Consider the following 16,994-nt stretch of genomic DNA (forward strand, 5'->3'; position numbering starts at 1 on the left):
ATGAACTTGTATTTCTTTAATATTTTATCTATTCCTTTTTTTCCAAGAATAATAATGTTTGAAATTTCTGGAAATTATTTTACATATAGATTGGATCTCTATGGTTTCTTTCCTGTGTTGCTTATATTTTCTCCTTCTCCTTTCCCTTGAGCTCTTGGTGAGTTTTTAAAGTCTATCATTTACCCCCATAGTCATGTCCTCCACCTTTCGTTGTTAGTGGTACCTCTTCCAATTTTTAATTTGGCAGCTCTGTCCCTGTCTCCTAAATCTCCAAGGCGTTTTTCTTCTAGAAGATGACCTGAAGGAGTTTAATGGATATGTTTTCTCGACTTTCTTTGGATCGTGTCTCAGAATTAATTTAGGTTTTCTGCTTCATCCCAAATGTTCCTTTCAGAGAGCTGCTCTCCTCCTGTTAGTAGGCTGGCCCCTCGTTTTTGACCTACTTATCCTTTTATAGGCGTAATGGTTTTTATTGTCTTCCCACCCACTGGTAAGCACAGCTGGACTCATTTTCTGTTCAGTATACACACTTCCCACAAAAAAAAAAAAAAAATCCTCCTCTCGAGTCTTTATTCATTTCTGGCCTTTCTTCTGAGTGTTGCCACCTGGTTCCCAGTAAAATCCCAATAATTTCCTCCATGTTGTCCTCACCCACACCAGGAATCAATCCAACAGGGAGGCGGCAAGTCTATCACATGGAGGGGAAGGAAGCGTGGCCAGGCCTTGCAGCAGCTCAGCCCTGCTCAGAAGAGCTGGTCTCCTCTGCCATAGCTCACCATCCCTCATCCTTCCCATAAAGGACACATTTGAGGAGGGTGGAGATTTCATCAATGTCACCTCTTTATATTTCCCTTTGGCCCTTTCTGCCTCTTTTACTACTTCCCATCTTTATCTAAGAGGCATGTTAAATTTCTGACATGCTGTAGTCATCATCTTTCTTAATTCCCAGTTTTCCTCTGGGACTATCAGTTGCAGGGAGGATTGGGGGCTGAGGAAGTGTTGGCTAAGTGCTGCCCAGAAGCACCTACTCCCTTGGAATCAGAGAGAGCACCCCATGCCTATTTCCCTCTCCTTCTTTAATTGCTCGTTTGTGGACTGAATGTTTTTGTACCCCTAGAATGCATACGTTGAAGGCCTAACCCCCAAGGTGATGGTGTTTGGAGATAGGGCCTTTGGAAGGTAATAAGATTCAGATGAGGTTATGAGGGTGAGGCCTCCATGATAAGAATAAGAAGAGACATGAGAGAGAGCTCCCTCTTTGCTATGTGAAAACATAACAGGAAGGCTGCTGTCTGTAAGTCAGGAGGAGAGCCCTCTTGTAACTCAGTTATGTGGGTACCCAGAATTTTGAACTTCCAGTCTCCAGAGCTGTATGAAATTAAATTTCTGTTGCTTTTACCACTCAATTAATTAATTAATTAATTTTTTGAGACCGAGTTTCCCTCTTGTTGCCCAGACTGGAGTGCAATATCACAATCTCGGCTTACCGCAACCGCAACCTCCACCTCCCGGCTTCAAGAGATTCTCCTGCCTCAGCCTCCCGAGTAGCAGGAATTATAGGCACCCACCATCATGCTTGGCTAATTTTTGTATTTTTAGTAGAGATGGGATTCCACCATGTTGGCCTGGCTGATCTCAAACTCCTGACCTCATGATCTGCCTGCCTTAGCCTCCCAAAGTGTTGGAATTACAGGTGTGAGCCGCTGCCTGTTGTTATGGCTGTGTGAGCATTCTAAGACACACATCTTCTCCGTCTCTTTTTTAGCCTCTTAACACTATTTGCTAAGCCTCAAGTGTGCCTTTGACTCCATTCTAGGCAATGAACAAAGCAGGAAACAAAACAAAAATCCTTGCCCTCATGGAGAGCAAATTATAGGAGGGTGCTATGTGACATTAGATGGTTGCATGCACTATAGAGAAAATAAAGTAGGGAGATGGAAATTCAGGGGAGGGGTTGTCATTTTAGTGCAGGCAAAAAAGAAAAGTTTTACTAACAGTGACTTTCGTACAGTGAAATGAAACAAGTGAAGGAATAAGGAGGAAGTCATGTGGATACCTGGGAACACACTTTCTAGGAATGAGGAATAACAAATTCAAAGGCCCTGAGATAGAAACATGCTTGGTGTGTTCATGGAACAGCAGGGAGGCCATGGATGTGGAGTAGGGTGAGAGTAAGTAGTAAGAAACAATGGATTCAGAGAGGAAATTACCGCTAACCTAATTTCCCCAAAGTATAGTAAATGGTGGTGTCTCTCTGCTCAAACCTTCAATATATTGCATTTGGTTGAAGAATAAATTTCAAATTCATTAACATGACATTTAAAGTCTTGCTCAAACTGGACTTTGCAATATGTTTAGTGTCACTTCTTCACCCTGGTTAATTTGTTGTTCACTCTGGTTACATTCATCATCTTCCCAGACAAACCTTAACTCTTCGTAACTTTCTCATAGCTCTCTTTACCTACCAAAGCTGGCTTCATCCTAAAGGTTCAGCTCAAATGCAACCCTCTGCTAGATGCTTTTCTTCAATGGCCCTGGGTAAATTTAATCCCTACCACCTCTACTCTTCCATAGCATTTTGATTTTATCTAAATTGTAACATGTATTTAATTATTACCTAACCTTTAAACAAATAGTGACATGGCTGTTTCTCCTGCTCAATCTTAAGATTCCTGTAGCCAGTGCCCATTATGCCTCTATATATGTTCATTTTTTTGACAAATAAAAAAGAACTGGCTGAGTGCAGTGGCTCACACCTGTAATCCCAGCACTGTGGGAGGCTCAGCCAGGAGACTTGCTTGAGGCTAGGAATTTGAGATCAGCCTGGCAACAAAGTGAGACTGCCTCTACAAAAAATGAAAAAACAAAAACAAAAACAAAAAAACCAAAAAAAAAAAAAAACTACCTGGGCATGGTGGCACACTCCTGTAGTCCCAGCTACTTGGGAAGCTAAGGTGGGAGGATTGCTTGAGCCCAGGTGTCCAAGGCTTCAGTGAACTACGATTGCCCCAATGCACTCCAGCCTGGGTGACAGAGTGAGACCCTGTCTCTAAAACAAACAAACAAACAAACAAACAAACAAACAAAAAGCACACACACAAAGCAAAACAAAAGCTAACTCAGAACCAATTACTCTTGTAATTTCCCAAAAAGAAAATAGACAACATTTGTTGCAGATTACTTAAATATTTATTTCCATAAGCAAAGTGTCTATAACCAGATGATATCTCAAGTTTCTTTTTATTATGCCAATGCTGCATTCCCACAGACAGTTTCAGATATGTGAAATACAACAGACTTGTTGGCTTTGGTGTTCAAGGTGATTCACACTGAATTGCATACTGGGAGTCCCTAAGGTTCCGCTGTCAACAAGAAGAAGTGTATTCATAGCCCCTTGTCTCTTAGAAGCTCAAATTTAAAAATCCATAACATACAAAACTATTTGAAATCCTCATGCTTTTTTTTTTTCATTTTTATTAGGTAGCTTTAGGAATCAGCATCTGAATCACTGTGACTGTGGATAACCTCAAAGGAATATTGTTCACATTTGCCAGGTAACTAAGGATGCCAGTAGTTTAGATGGGCTGAAAATAATTGACACCTCCTATGGAAGTAAAGATACTTGAGGAAACACCTATCAACGTTCTGGAAGCAGCAACATTTCCGAAGAATTTCTGTTGCTCCCTCTTTTTTTTTTTTTTTTTTTTTAAATTCAAGGGCTTGCTCTGTCACCCAGGCTGTAGTGCAATGGTGCAATCACCGCTCACTGCAGTCTCAAACTCGTGGGCTCAAGCAATCCTCCCCTCAACCTCCCATGTAGTTGGGACCACAGGTGTGACCATCATGCCTGGTTCCCCCATTCTAACTACTCTGTACCAGGCATTGGCCTTGACAGCAAGATACTTGCAGACTATCTCACGCCTCTTAAAATGGGAAAAGTTCCATTTTTAAGGGATTTGGCAGTGAGAATAGCAAAAACGAAAACAACAAAACCAAAGGAAAAGTCTTGGTTTCTAGTTTTTCCCTTCAAAATCCACATCTTCCCAAAAGCCAAGACACGAAAATCCTCCTCAGGAGTCTGGAAGAAGCCATGTGGCAAGTTGTCCATATCTACAAAATAGTTTCCAAGTAAGTCACAAGGCATGAGACTTTTTCCCACACAGTATGAATTTGTATTTTATGGTGATCCATTCTTCGCTATAGCATAAGCACAGCTTAAACCTTATTTATAAATACAACCAAAGAACGAGCTCTGTCTTGGAAAAGTGGGAATAGTTTTACAGTGATATTTGTCAAGAAGAGTCCAATACAAAAGGAAAATGAAGCTACAAAACAGAGCATTCTTGCATCACCCAATTTCCTTACAACACGTATGCACACACAATCTCACACACACACAGAATGCTGAGAGATGTCACAAAAATACTTTGAAATTCAACACTAGTAGAAAGAAATGTGTTGTCTCACATTTATTCGAAAGGTATTAGCTTTCTTTCTCAGCAAAATTGAACAAACAAGCTATTGACAAAATATTTTTTAAGAAGACAAAGCTTATTTCAAAAAACTCAAAAATTTCTAAAGTTTTGGTCTCTACTAAATATCTAAGATTAATGCCATTCATATAAAAATGAAAAAATTACCATTAAATATTGATAATTATGGTAAACTTGAGTTTGATTATTAATTTAGGGCTGAACGTGGGGAAGTCATATTTTTTTGAAAGGTTCGCATAATGTTTTTGAGTAGCCAATATAAATTAGGTTGAGCTTTGCAGAGGTAAAGCTCATCAAAAGCTACTGGAAGTAGCCAGCTATAAGGTAGGATGGAGGATACATCATGAGAGAACTTTTGAACTGAAAATCTGGCAACCTGAGATATAGCGTTGTCATACTCTTTCACCTCTCTGGGACTCATTTTTCTCTAAAAGGAGGTATTTGAACCAGGTATTTTCCACAATCTTCTCAGCTCTAGAAATGTTCTCTTCACATAATGAAGAGGGTAGTGTGGAAAACAATTATAACATGAGTAATGATCATTTAAGACAGGAGTTGTTAGAAACGCTTGTTCCAGCTGGATAGGGTGGCTCATGCCTGTAATCCCAGCATTTTGGGAGGCCAAGGTGGGAGGATTGCTTAAACTCAGGAGTTTGAGACCAAGCTTGACAACATAGTGAGACCCCATCTCTACATTTTTTTTTTAATTAGCCAGGCATGGTGGCTTGCACCTATAGTACCAGCTACTCAGGAGGCTGAGGCAAGAGGATTGCTTGAGTCTAGGTGGTTGAGGCTACAGTGAGTAATGATTACACCACTGTACTCCAGCCGGGGTGACAGAGTGAGACCCTGTCTCAAACAAACAAAAAAAGAAAGAAAGAAATGCTTGATCCCTGGCCCCATCCTAGAGATACAGACTCGGAGACTCTGGGCAAGGCCCAGCAATCTGAGTTTAACAAGCTCTCCTGGGGGGTCCAGTGCACAGCAAATTGAGAACTTCTGATGGGAGGAACCTCCTTCAATCTTCAGCACTCACACTGCTCATACCACAATGGTGTGAATTAAATGAGATTTGTGTTTTCTCTAGGGCAAGAAATGAACAGCAGGCATAGGTGAGAGGGAGATGAGCCACTCAGGAGCCCCTGGGACACGAGAGCTCTGGACAACAGGGCTGGGCTGAGTAAAGGTTAGAGATCATTTAGCAAGAGGCTTATGATTGCTTCATGGCTTACAGTGTTCCTTGGTATTGAAAAAATAAATTGTTTTAATGCAGCACTGAAAGACTAGCTGTCAAAGTGCAGTCTGAGCACCTCTTGTAATCTTCTAGACTGGTCCCTGGGCAGACGTCCTAACACTCTTATATCTAGGCATTAAGAGTTTGTTCATATAGTTTTATGAGTAGCAGATCAGTCTCCCTGGTTTCCCACCTGAACCTAACCTGGGAAAAGGAGGACTTGGCTGCAAGGAGATGGTTAAGTATTCCTGCTACTACATACATCAGATCACTTTATTATTTTAAAGTGTTGTTTCTTATGATATTAGAAGGCTATTTTTCAGTGACTGTTGATCTGATTGAGGAGTATTGGTTCCCCTTAGTGGGCTTCCCACTCTGTGATCAAGGCCAGAGGTAATGTACGTATACTATGCCTGTTGTGAGTCAGCATGGCCCATGCCAAACCACGGTAACACTCCAACAGCACTGCTGTGGCCACAGTGGCCCTCGCATCTGCTGACGTCCTGTTCCCCTGTTGGGGCTTTTAGCAGGTCTTACAGGATCTTCTCGTGCCCATCCTCTTCCCATGGATCCACAGCGTCTTATTAGCCCGTCCACATGTTCCACCAAACGCCTCTGAACTTCAAACCCCGGCTCACTTAATGGATCACGCTTCTTTCCCTGGTGTCTGATTATTTTGTCAGTGGCACAGATTGAGTTCTGCAAATGGAATGAAGCCTCCTACAGGAGTGTTTTTTAAACCTATGCCATTTAAATTTACTTTGGGAAGAGCTGTCTGCACCTACAATATGTTCTTTCATATTTCTTGTCATATTCAGTTACTCTGGGCAAAACATGTTAATGTTTAGTTGTCCTGGGATTAGGAAAATAAAACGCAATATGGTCATCTCTTGGCTCTATGAGCCAAACTTGATGAGTATACCTGTGTATATATGTGTATGTGTTTCCTTTTGTCTTTGGATAAACAGCTAATGTTAAGGCAATTCAAGATAAAGATGTATTTTTGAGGAAGCTAAAGAGAGGAAAACTGTAATATCTTTTGTGAGCTACATTTACCCCAAGGCATTTATCATAAAATGCATTTCGTTTCTGATTACATCACTCTGGCAGCTGGTATGAAGAAGAAACCACGTTGGGAAATTGTCAAAAACGATCACAAGTTTATTTGGCTTCTATCAATTTTATCTTTTTTCTTCTTCTGACCAGAAAACTCTTGTTTCAATTCCATTTGAATGTCAACAATAAAAAAAAAAAAATAGCAAAGCCTTCATGAGCAAATGTTCAAACTTCAGGGGGAAAATAATCAAAGGACCAGTTATTCCTATGTACTTGCCTAAAGATACATAATACTGTTTGATGTGCACATGCAATTTAATATAACCTTTTACAAAGCTAAAATGATCAGAGCAAGAAAATTCACCAGTTGAAATATTTGGGAAGAAAGTTTTATATTATCCTTTCACTTGAAACTTTTCATAACCATGATATTCCTGGAAAATGTAGAAATAACACTGCTCCCATTTTGGTAGAAATAGATGTTTGGAAATATCTTCCCAGTGTCTTTCATGTTGTAATAGGAAAGAAAAGGAGACAATCAAAGCTGTTTTTCTGTCTGCTAAAGCAGCCTCCTAAATGTAATTTAAAGAAAATAAATATGACAAGTCTAGGTCATAAATCATTTCTAATGATCACTTTTATTTTCACAATGAGGGAACGGAGACACAGGTGGGCAACAAGTCATAGATGACCTTGTAAGCCAGTTGCACCAAACGATATGGAATCCCAAAGGCGTCTTCTTCCTGTGCTTCAGCTACTGGCTTGTATGAGCTTTTTATTTTCGTTATGTCTCAGCTATACATTTCTAGAGCATATAATAGCATGCAACCCAGCAGGGTTTGAATGTGATTAGACCCAAGTGAAGCACCATTAAAAACCAGAGACGTATTCGAATGACATGACATTTTGAATGAGTGCCGAACCCAGTGTGTTTGGCTTTGTGTGTGTACTTGCTTCCTTGATTCTTAAACCGATTTCTTTTCAGAAGAAAATGTGCTTTTCTGAAACAGCTAATAGGATGCTTCATAGGTCACATGCTATTTTCAGGACCAGAGAAGAGCAGTGTGTGTTATGGATGAAGTGAAAAACATCATTTCTGAGTCTCCCAGCCTCTGTAAGCACAGGTCAAGTCATTACCTTTGATTTTACTTTTCAGTTGTTATTAAATTTTCTCTCTTTTTTTTCTGAGTTGACTGCCTTGCAGGTTTCTCCACCAATCAACCTTGATTGGGTCACCCACAATCTCTCTTTGAACTTTAAATGTGAAATAGGCTAATCAACCCAAGCCTTCTATTGCCTGTTGGGCTAGGACCTGGTTCTGTGATTTCAACTCACATCAATCATTTTAATGCAATAGATGTTTATGTGATACACAGAACCCCATGCCAGCCATGTTCAGAGTATGTCTTGGTCAAAAGCCCATATATTATATGTCCTCATAATGTAAATGTAAAAGAATGTATAAGCATGTTTTTGCACACATTTGCTTTCTAGTTTAGCATAATTAGTTGAGCTGAAGTGTTTAATGGTTGCACTATTATGGAAACTATTGACTAGACTATCTACAGTGTTAATTCTGACCATGCAATATATATAAAGCTTTCTCATATTACGGCCTGGCTTCATATAATTTATTTTCTTACTGCCAAAACATGGCTTTCACATTTACTATGAAAGACTTTAGGTAAGGAATGAGAGTGATTGAGTTAATTGTTATATTTACTATGGAGTTGTTACTTCAAACACATTGTGGTAGAGTCGAGCAAAACAGAATGTCCATATGTGAATAACAGCACTACGATCATGGCATGTTAAGATTAGAATTAGGGGAAGGCAGCTAGCATTTGTTGATGACCTTTTATATTCCATGTGTTTGTAGGTTGCCTCTTTTCTGAGCTCTTCTGTCCAATATTCTCATTTTAAAGACACTGATAGTGGAATAAAGTGCATTAATTCATGCTTTTTTACCGATGAGTCAGGTGTGAAACTCCAGGACTCCAGATACAAGCCTAAGTGCCCGGTTCACTACTGTATTCTGCTTCATGTTATCTCTTTTGAAGAAAAGCCTAGTTGGGTTTCATATTTCAAAACTTTTTCTTGTGAAATCTCTCATCCACTTCATCTCTAATTGAAAATGCCTCGCTCTGGAAATCATGAACTTTTGTTGTTTGTTTGATTCAAAATAAATCAAAGTGACTTTATTTTGACCACTCACATGAAGACTGAAAACCTTTATAACCATCATGGAAATTACAGAAGGTAAAGGAAAATCTTTTACTTTTATGGGGCTGGCAATTACGTTTTTGCATGTGTTTAGCACATAGAATTCTTCTTGGTAAGTGTAAAGTGCTGCATATGTACAGATAACTTGTCAGCTAAAAATGCTTAAGGCTCTAGTCTGCATTCCAACAGGATGTGTGTGAGCAGATGTTTATTTCAACACTTCATCAGTTGAGCCATCACCGTATATTTGGCTAAAGAGTAAAAAGATAACAGCTGAAATGGATGAAGGAGTGAACAATGAAAGACACAATGTTACTCAGATTGCTTAAGAAAATATAGGCAAAAAAGTTTATAAGAATGAGTAAAAGAATGATGAATAGTGCCATCTTTTCATATAGGTGTTAACTCTGTGTTCCTCTTTGAAGAGTTGATTCTTTCAAAGACTTCTCTGAAAAGGTGGCATTGATCATCATCCTAAGAGGGACTAGCAGTAAAGAGGACCTAATTTTAGGATTTCAGGAATACCAGGGTACAAAAACTTCCTGGAAAGGAGAGATAGAACTGACTTGCCAGAGCAAAAGAAAAATCAACATTTACTCAGCGCCTCTATCTTATTGGTTATATGATAAGTAGTATCATATGTGGCATCTCATTTAATATCTAAAACTTTTTGGATTTTTCTTGTTTTTTTTCCCCGTTTTTATGCAAATAATTGAAATTCAGAAAGTTTTGATAACTTACCCAAGTTCAAAAAGCTAATGAGTGTCATACTTAGGACTGAGCTCCAAGTGTGTGTATGATTCCTCATTCAGCTGCATCATGCCACCGTCACAAAACATTTTAGAGATGGTCTTATATAAGAACAAGAGGCAGGAAACTATCTTCTTAGAGCAACAAGTTAGATGGGAAGTACAGTTGCAAGGAAAAAGCGATAGCTACTGTTACAGTCCAGCGATATTATAAATATGTAACACTGCACAGGCTGACATATCAGAACGGATGCTAACCTCAAACTACTGTAGAGAGGTACCAGAGCCTGCTTGCTAGCTACAGCCCCCTAGCCACATATCAGCCCTGTTAATAGTGCCTTTTAAGTGAATTCCCTCTCTTGACAGAGAGCACACCCTAGAGGCTCAGAATCATGTGCAATTCTCCCTTTCCAGAGCCTCTGATGATAAAATACCAGATGGCTTACATAACCAGATGTTTTCCTCATTGTCCTATTTTTCTGTTCACTGCTACTCGGTATACTCGTTGAATTTGTATTTCTTTATTTATCTCCATAAATATTGGCATTTTCTATACTTCCAGCCTCAGCCATCTTCAGTATTTTACCCAGCCATTCCCTTTAGAGGGTACTATTCCTTCCTAAGGAAAGGTGATCCTCAACTCTTCCAAGTCTTTGAAATAGGGTCTCACTCTGCTGCCCAGGCTAGAGGTCAGAGATGTGATCGTGGATCACTGCCACCTCCGCCTTCTGGCTTCAAGCGATTCCCCTGTCTCAGCCTCCCCAGTAGCTGGGATTATAGGCATAGGCCATCACGCCCAGCTAATTTTTGTATTTTTAGTAGAGACAAGGTTTTGCCATGTTGGCCAGGCTGGTCTTGAACTCCTGGCCTCAAGTGATCCTCTCACCTTGGACTCCCAAAGTGCTGGGATTACAGGCATGAGCCACCAGGCCCGGACACTTCCAAGTCTTTATTTATTAAACTAGTGGTACCCAGAACACACGCCATTGCCCCTGCTTCTCCTCCTGTATCACCCGCTGCTCAGATCGGCTTTTCACATCTCCCTGTCATCAGCAAGTTCTCTTTGGTCACCTTTCTCAAAGTATATACTGAAAGCTCTCTATCATTACTGTCAGAGCTTTGGACAATCTCTTGCTACACTAACATGGATAATTTCAGTAGCCTCCAAACAGATCTTGTTGTCTCTACTCTTGCACAGCTTAATCCATCTTCCACACAGCTACAGGAGCACTTTCTCCAAAGCACAGAAACTGCTCATCAGATACCCTTCCCACTTGCTAATATGAACCGTAACTGCCTAGAGGTGAGTTTGTTTCAGTCAGCTTTTTTCAATTCACTGGGAGAAAAATTAGCTTTAATACAAAAAGCTGTGCATAATGCTTTAGAATAGGCGAGGAAAGCAGTCTCTTTTAAAAGCATCTGTCAGATAAAATGCACCTTAGCAATGGCATAAAGAAAACATCTTGCCTGTAGAAGAAATTTATGAGGCAAGAAAAAAAAGATGAAAGGAGGAGCCTATTGCAGAAGTAAATTAGAAATCTAGGTAAAAGAAAAATATCAGGGCAGCACCTCCTAAATTAAACTTAATTGAAAGAGATTAAGCTGAATGAAAATTGATTAGGCCAAGCCTGGCATCATTATGAATTTTAATAATAATAATAATATTCATTGAACACCTAGTTGATATAGGGTAAGACACAGTCCCTTCCCCTGAGTTTATAATCCAAATTAGGGAGGGAGAGTGAGTTGGCTGAAAAAGTAAAAGCGAAATAGACTTCAAGGAAATGAGTTATAATAGCACTGACTCCATTTGGAGAGTAGTTTAGTGTTGTAATGGGAGTAAGTAACCTCACAGAATGTTAGATTCTTTGTAATTATTTAAGGGAGGAATAAGGTTCTGGAACTTTAGCCAATACTGTAGTTACTGGTGAGGTGAAAAAGTGTCAGTCTGGGTGGAAAAGGAAACAAAAAATAAGGGAAAACAGTATGAGATATGGTAAACAAGGAAGAAAACTGCATTATTACTCCATTTAATGGAAAATAAGCGTTCAAAAAACATGTAGTTTCTTGTAGATCTTTGCAGTATCTTAATTTTCTAATCATTAACTCTATCATATAATTATACCTTGATTTTTTATTTTATTTTACTGCTGAAAAAGTCAATAGCTTATTGATTTTAGGTTTTAAAATTAAGTTTATTAATTTATTCTTTCAATAGTTGTTATTTGGAGGCATGATTTAAAAACAAGTTGAATTATTTTTCTTGTACCTCTTGTAAACACCTTAAAAAGTCTAATTCCAAACAATAGTTCTAAGAATATCTTGAGCAATGACAGCAACTTCAAAATGAATGAGTAGCTTTTTAGAGTGTTACATTGAAAAAACTAAGCTTACTGTGCTTTATTATACAGCCACATTTTCAAAGATAAACATAGACTTCCCAGGGATAGTTTTTCCATTGCTAGTATCTGCCTCCTTCTCTTCAAAGATGCACATTACAACTAGCAAGGGTGAGGACGGTGTAGCTTCGTCTCCTTCCTCTCTCAGACGTATCGTAGAGAAGATGGATCTTTCCTTCCGCCATCTCTGCTAATTGATGATGTTTGAGCTCTTCCTTGGGGAAGACATCAGCAGTTCATTCACTGCAGTTGCCAATCATTGAATCAGGTAGAGTATGTTCCCCTCTTATAACGGGAAGCTTTCAGTAAATCAGATATGACGATGGGCATGACTTTGGAGGTATAAAGTGACCAACGTCATGGTTCCATAGCACGTACGCTTTCCTCTCTTCCCAAGAATAAAAGTGTGCTGCCCTACTCTCAGGAGATTCCCTGAAGGACTCAGAAGAAATGGACAGATTTAATCTAGTATAAAAAAGCATGTACCCATTTCCAACAAATATATCACAACTTCTCAGAGTAGGGAAATACTGTACATATCAAAAATGTGGTGCACCAATCAAAATTACATAAAATCAGTGACGTAAATCATAAACTTATGACTCTACTATCCCCAATGGTATAACGATTATAAAATATTTTTAGATTAAAAATAAGTACCAAAAGATAACATAGGAGACTATCTAGGGGACCTCAGATTTGGAAATGACTTTTTAGATTCAATAGCAAAAGCATGCTTCATGAAAGAGAAAATGAAGTTGGACTTTATTGAAATTAAAAACATCTGTTTCTGAAAGACACTGTTAAGAGAAAGAAAAGATAAGCCACAGGCTGGGAGAGAAAGACAATACTTGAATAACATGTATCTGATAAAGGACTTTGTTTCCAAAATCTACAACCAGCTCTTATAACTGAGCAATAGGAGAACAACCCAATTAGACATGGGCAAAGAATCTAAACAGACAACTCACCAAAGATAGACAAATGTTAAATACACATATGAAAAGGTGCTCAACACTGTACATTCGTTAGAGATTGCAAATTAAAACCACAGTGAGATACCACTACACTTATTAGAATGGCAAAAAAATCAAAACACTGACAACATCAAATGTGGGTGAGGATGTTGAGTAACAGGAACTGTCATTCACATCTAGTGGGAAAGCCAAATAGTGAAGCCACTGTCAAAAACAATCTGACAGCTGCTTACAAAGCCAAACATAGTTTTACTATACGACCCAGCAATTGTGCTCTTAGGTATTTACCCAAATGAATTGAAAATGTTATGTCCATAGAAATGCCTACACATAAAAGTTTATAGCAGGTTTATTCATAATTGCCAAAATTTGAAAGCAATCAAGATATCCTTCAATAGGTGAATAGGTGAATGGATAAACAAACTCTGGTACATCCATGCAATGGAATATTATTCAGAGATAAGAAGAAATGATCTATCAAACCACAAAAAGATACAGAGGAACCTTAATTGTGTGTTACTAAGTTTAAGAAGCCAATGTGGAAAGGCTAAATGCTGTACGATTCCAGGTATATAACATTCCGGAAAAGACAAAGCTGTACAGATAGTAAAAAGATTGGTGTTTGCCAGGGTTATGGGGGAGAAGAGGGAAATACCTGGGGCACAGGCTATTTTTAGGGCAATGACACTGTTCTGTATGATGCTGTAATGGTGGATACAGGATATTTTGCATTTGGCAAAACCCACGGAATTGTACTACTACACAAAGAATAAAACCCAATGCCAACATGGACTTTAGTTAATAATAATATATCGATATAGTTTCCTCAGTTGTAACAGATATACCACACTAATGCAAGATGGGAATAATAGGGAAAAGTGAGGGTATGGGGGAGATGGGGTCTATGGAAATTCTTTGTACTTTACCCTCAATATTTCTGTAACCCTTAAACTATCCTAAAAATTAAAATCCATTAAAAACAAATAGAAAATACACTATCAGCTCCAACACATGGAAAACTCTAGTATTACCATGTCCAATATTTCTGAGAATTCCAAAGCCATCTAAATATCTGGGGTCCTCCTGCACAATAAGTAGATGTAGGGTAGTGACACGTTCCCTAACATATGTTTCTATAATTTAGTTTGGCGAAGAGCTTGTCTTTGTTTTGCTTTTTTTTTTTTCAAGAAACAAGGTGTCACTTGATCTTTTGAATAGGTTCTTTTCAAATGTTCTTACCTACTGACTGTTAAAGTATTCAAGGCAAATGATGTTGCCATATTAATACAATTTATTTTGGTTAAAGCAGTTTGCCTTAAGTTGCTAACGGAGACTCAGTGCTCTGTGCAATTGATGGTTGAATGATCAATAGAACACCTAAGGTTCTCATAAAATCCAGCCTCCAACACTGTGACAATGAGCCAGATTAAGAGAAAACTTCAGTTGGCTTTCTGTTGTCTCTCTTACAGACTGGCTTTCCAGGCATTCTAACTGAATTACAATAGACAAAAATTAGTTGACAAAGTCAGCATCATAGACCATGTAAACCTCATGATTCCTTATAGTGAAATAAACAGCGAGGTAAGTACAGATAAACTTTAACATTTCAGTGAGTTAATAAACGAAAAGCCCTTTATTCATGTGAGAGTATAGTCATTGGTATGTGTTGAGAGAATGGATCCACACAGTCATTCAGGGAACCCAGGCTGATGAAGGTTTTGACATTTTCAATGGGTGGTTTCTATAGCAACACTATCTGTTGTTATCCATCCAAAGGATGATGAAAGAGAGAGAGAGAAAAAAAACAGCACGTGGAAAGTTTCTTGGTCCAGGTGTATATCACTTCTGTCTATACCACATTGGCCAGAATTATTTGTTCACATGAACACACATAAGTACATGGGAGGGTGGGAAATATGGAGATTAAGGAAGTAGATGTGTTAAATATATATGATATATAATTATACATATGTATTCCAAGTACATACATCTCATTCATTCTATTCCAGAATTAATAGCTTGTGATGAGAAGACAGGACTGGAATAGAATTGAGGATGAAATAAATAAAATTTAATTAATTAAACAAGAGTAAATCTTTGCATGACAGCATGTCATGTGTTAAGGGATCTGATTAACACAACTTTTTGTAGCTGACATAAAACTACAATTTTTTTAAAAAAAGGAAAGCAAGTTAGTAAACCCACTAAAAATGGACAGATTTCTTTCTCATTTCTTTCTCAACTTGTTGAGGAGAGACATCATAGGATTCTTTCTATTATTTTAAGTTCCATCAAGTTTTTTCTCTCCCCAGAGAGCTAATTTCTTACTGCACTCTTGAGTCATGACAGATAATTAGGAAATCTGGTCAGGCTTTTGCGGTGCCATATTTCTGCAAGTTTTGTATTGTTATAAAATAGCTTCAGGGGAGACACACATACCAAAAAAAAAAAGGATAATAAGGGTGAGAGCACATTAGCCTAAAGTATAATTTTATTGTTTTCCATCTGTTGTAATTATGAAAATAAACTCATTGGTACTCTGATCAGCAGGATAAGTCATCAGAAAGATGCTTGTGTCTAGCAACATATCTTGTTACATGTTATAAATAAGAACATCTTATCTGTATGGCTTTTTTCCCCCTTAGGAGCAGAGCCATTGCAATCTTCCCAATAGAAGAGTCATTTTTTTTCCCCCTCAAACCAACATAGCTCAAGGGAATAGTATTTGTTTCAACCAAATCATTACTGCATATGGGATTTAGATTTGCATTTGCACATATTTTCAAGGTGACTGAAAAAGCGTTATTTTAAGAAAATAACAATTTAAAAATCATAGTTGGAAGGGTATGTTTTCTCTCCACGTATTGGGTAAGAATAATATGTGTGCTATTGAGTGTGTAGGGGTACTCAGTGAGCATTCGTCAACTAAGTTTTACAGTGACAAACCAACTGAGTCAAGAAAAATAGGCTCGATTCTTCCTCTCTCGCTCTCTTACTGCCTGAACTCTGGAAAGCTTACTCTAAAGCATGCGCTGATTATTTTTAAATAGTAAGGGTGATTTCATTACCTTAAAGAGGACACGTGATTAACTGCCTTAACTCACTTCTTGTTTTCTCTAACTTAAGGAAGTGACATAACTGGCATTGATGATGGAAAAAATCAAAAGGAAGATTTTTTTCCTACAGCATCAATTTTATATTTTCCTAAAAAATACTGTGAAAGGTCAATGGCTACTTATCCATAAATATTGTCTTATATAATGTATTTTTCATTACTGGTAGAAGAAGGAAATCATAGAAACAAAAGAAAGTAAATTTTTAGATTTTAATAGGGACCAGTGATTCTCTCAATTCTTAAATATCTCTAGTCATCAGCCATATTTGAGAACCACTGCTCATGGTAACTCATTAATTTTAGAAATATAGGCCAGAGAGTGAAGTCATACAACTAGGGACTGGCAGAGTGAGGACACGGTGAGAAAGTGGGCTTTTTTGGTTTTTGTTACCTCCCTCCATGACAACACACACACACACACACACACACACACACACACACACACACACAATTATAAGAAGAAATGTGAGCGCAGGATCTTGTTGCTATCACTCATGATAATTCTAGTTGACATACAGGAACAAAGAGTGATAGGTTTTCTTCACCTTAACATGATGTGAAGGTCCTGCAAAGTAGTGAAATATCTTTCCTAATTTAAGGGACACTGAATGGACTTAACCACTAGCAGAAGGACATCCTAGCAGAGTACTGAGAATTTTCTTTTTGGAGTGTCCCAGTCCATCCATGAAGAAGGCTGCTTCAGTATTTTGAGTTTCAGCATTTCTCAGTTTGGGGTTTTTGAGCAAGG

At 38.3% G+C, this 16,994-nt stretch overlaps 1 long non-coding RNA gene across 1 annotated transcript; it reads left to right on the plus strand.

Annotated features, from left to right (window-relative positions):
- The first annotated feature begins 11,674 nt into the window (after positions 1-11,674).
- LOC130540510 (uncharacterized) lies at positions 11,675-16,464 on the plus strand. The gene is made up of 4 exons (XR_008954492.1): positions 11,675-11,751; positions 12,244-12,422; positions 14,601-14,712; positions 16,258-16,464. It is a non-coding gene; the product is annotated as an uncharacterized LOC130540510 (long non-coding RNA).
- Positions 16,465-16,994: the final 530 nt, after the last annotated feature.

This window comes from Pan paniscus, chromosome 8 (assembly GCF_029289425.2).
Source record: "Pan paniscus chromosome 8, NHGRI_mPanPan1-v2.0_pri, whole genome shotgun sequence".
Lineage (NCBI taxonomy): Eukaryota > Metazoa > Chordata > Mammalia > Primates > Hominidae > Pan > Pan paniscus.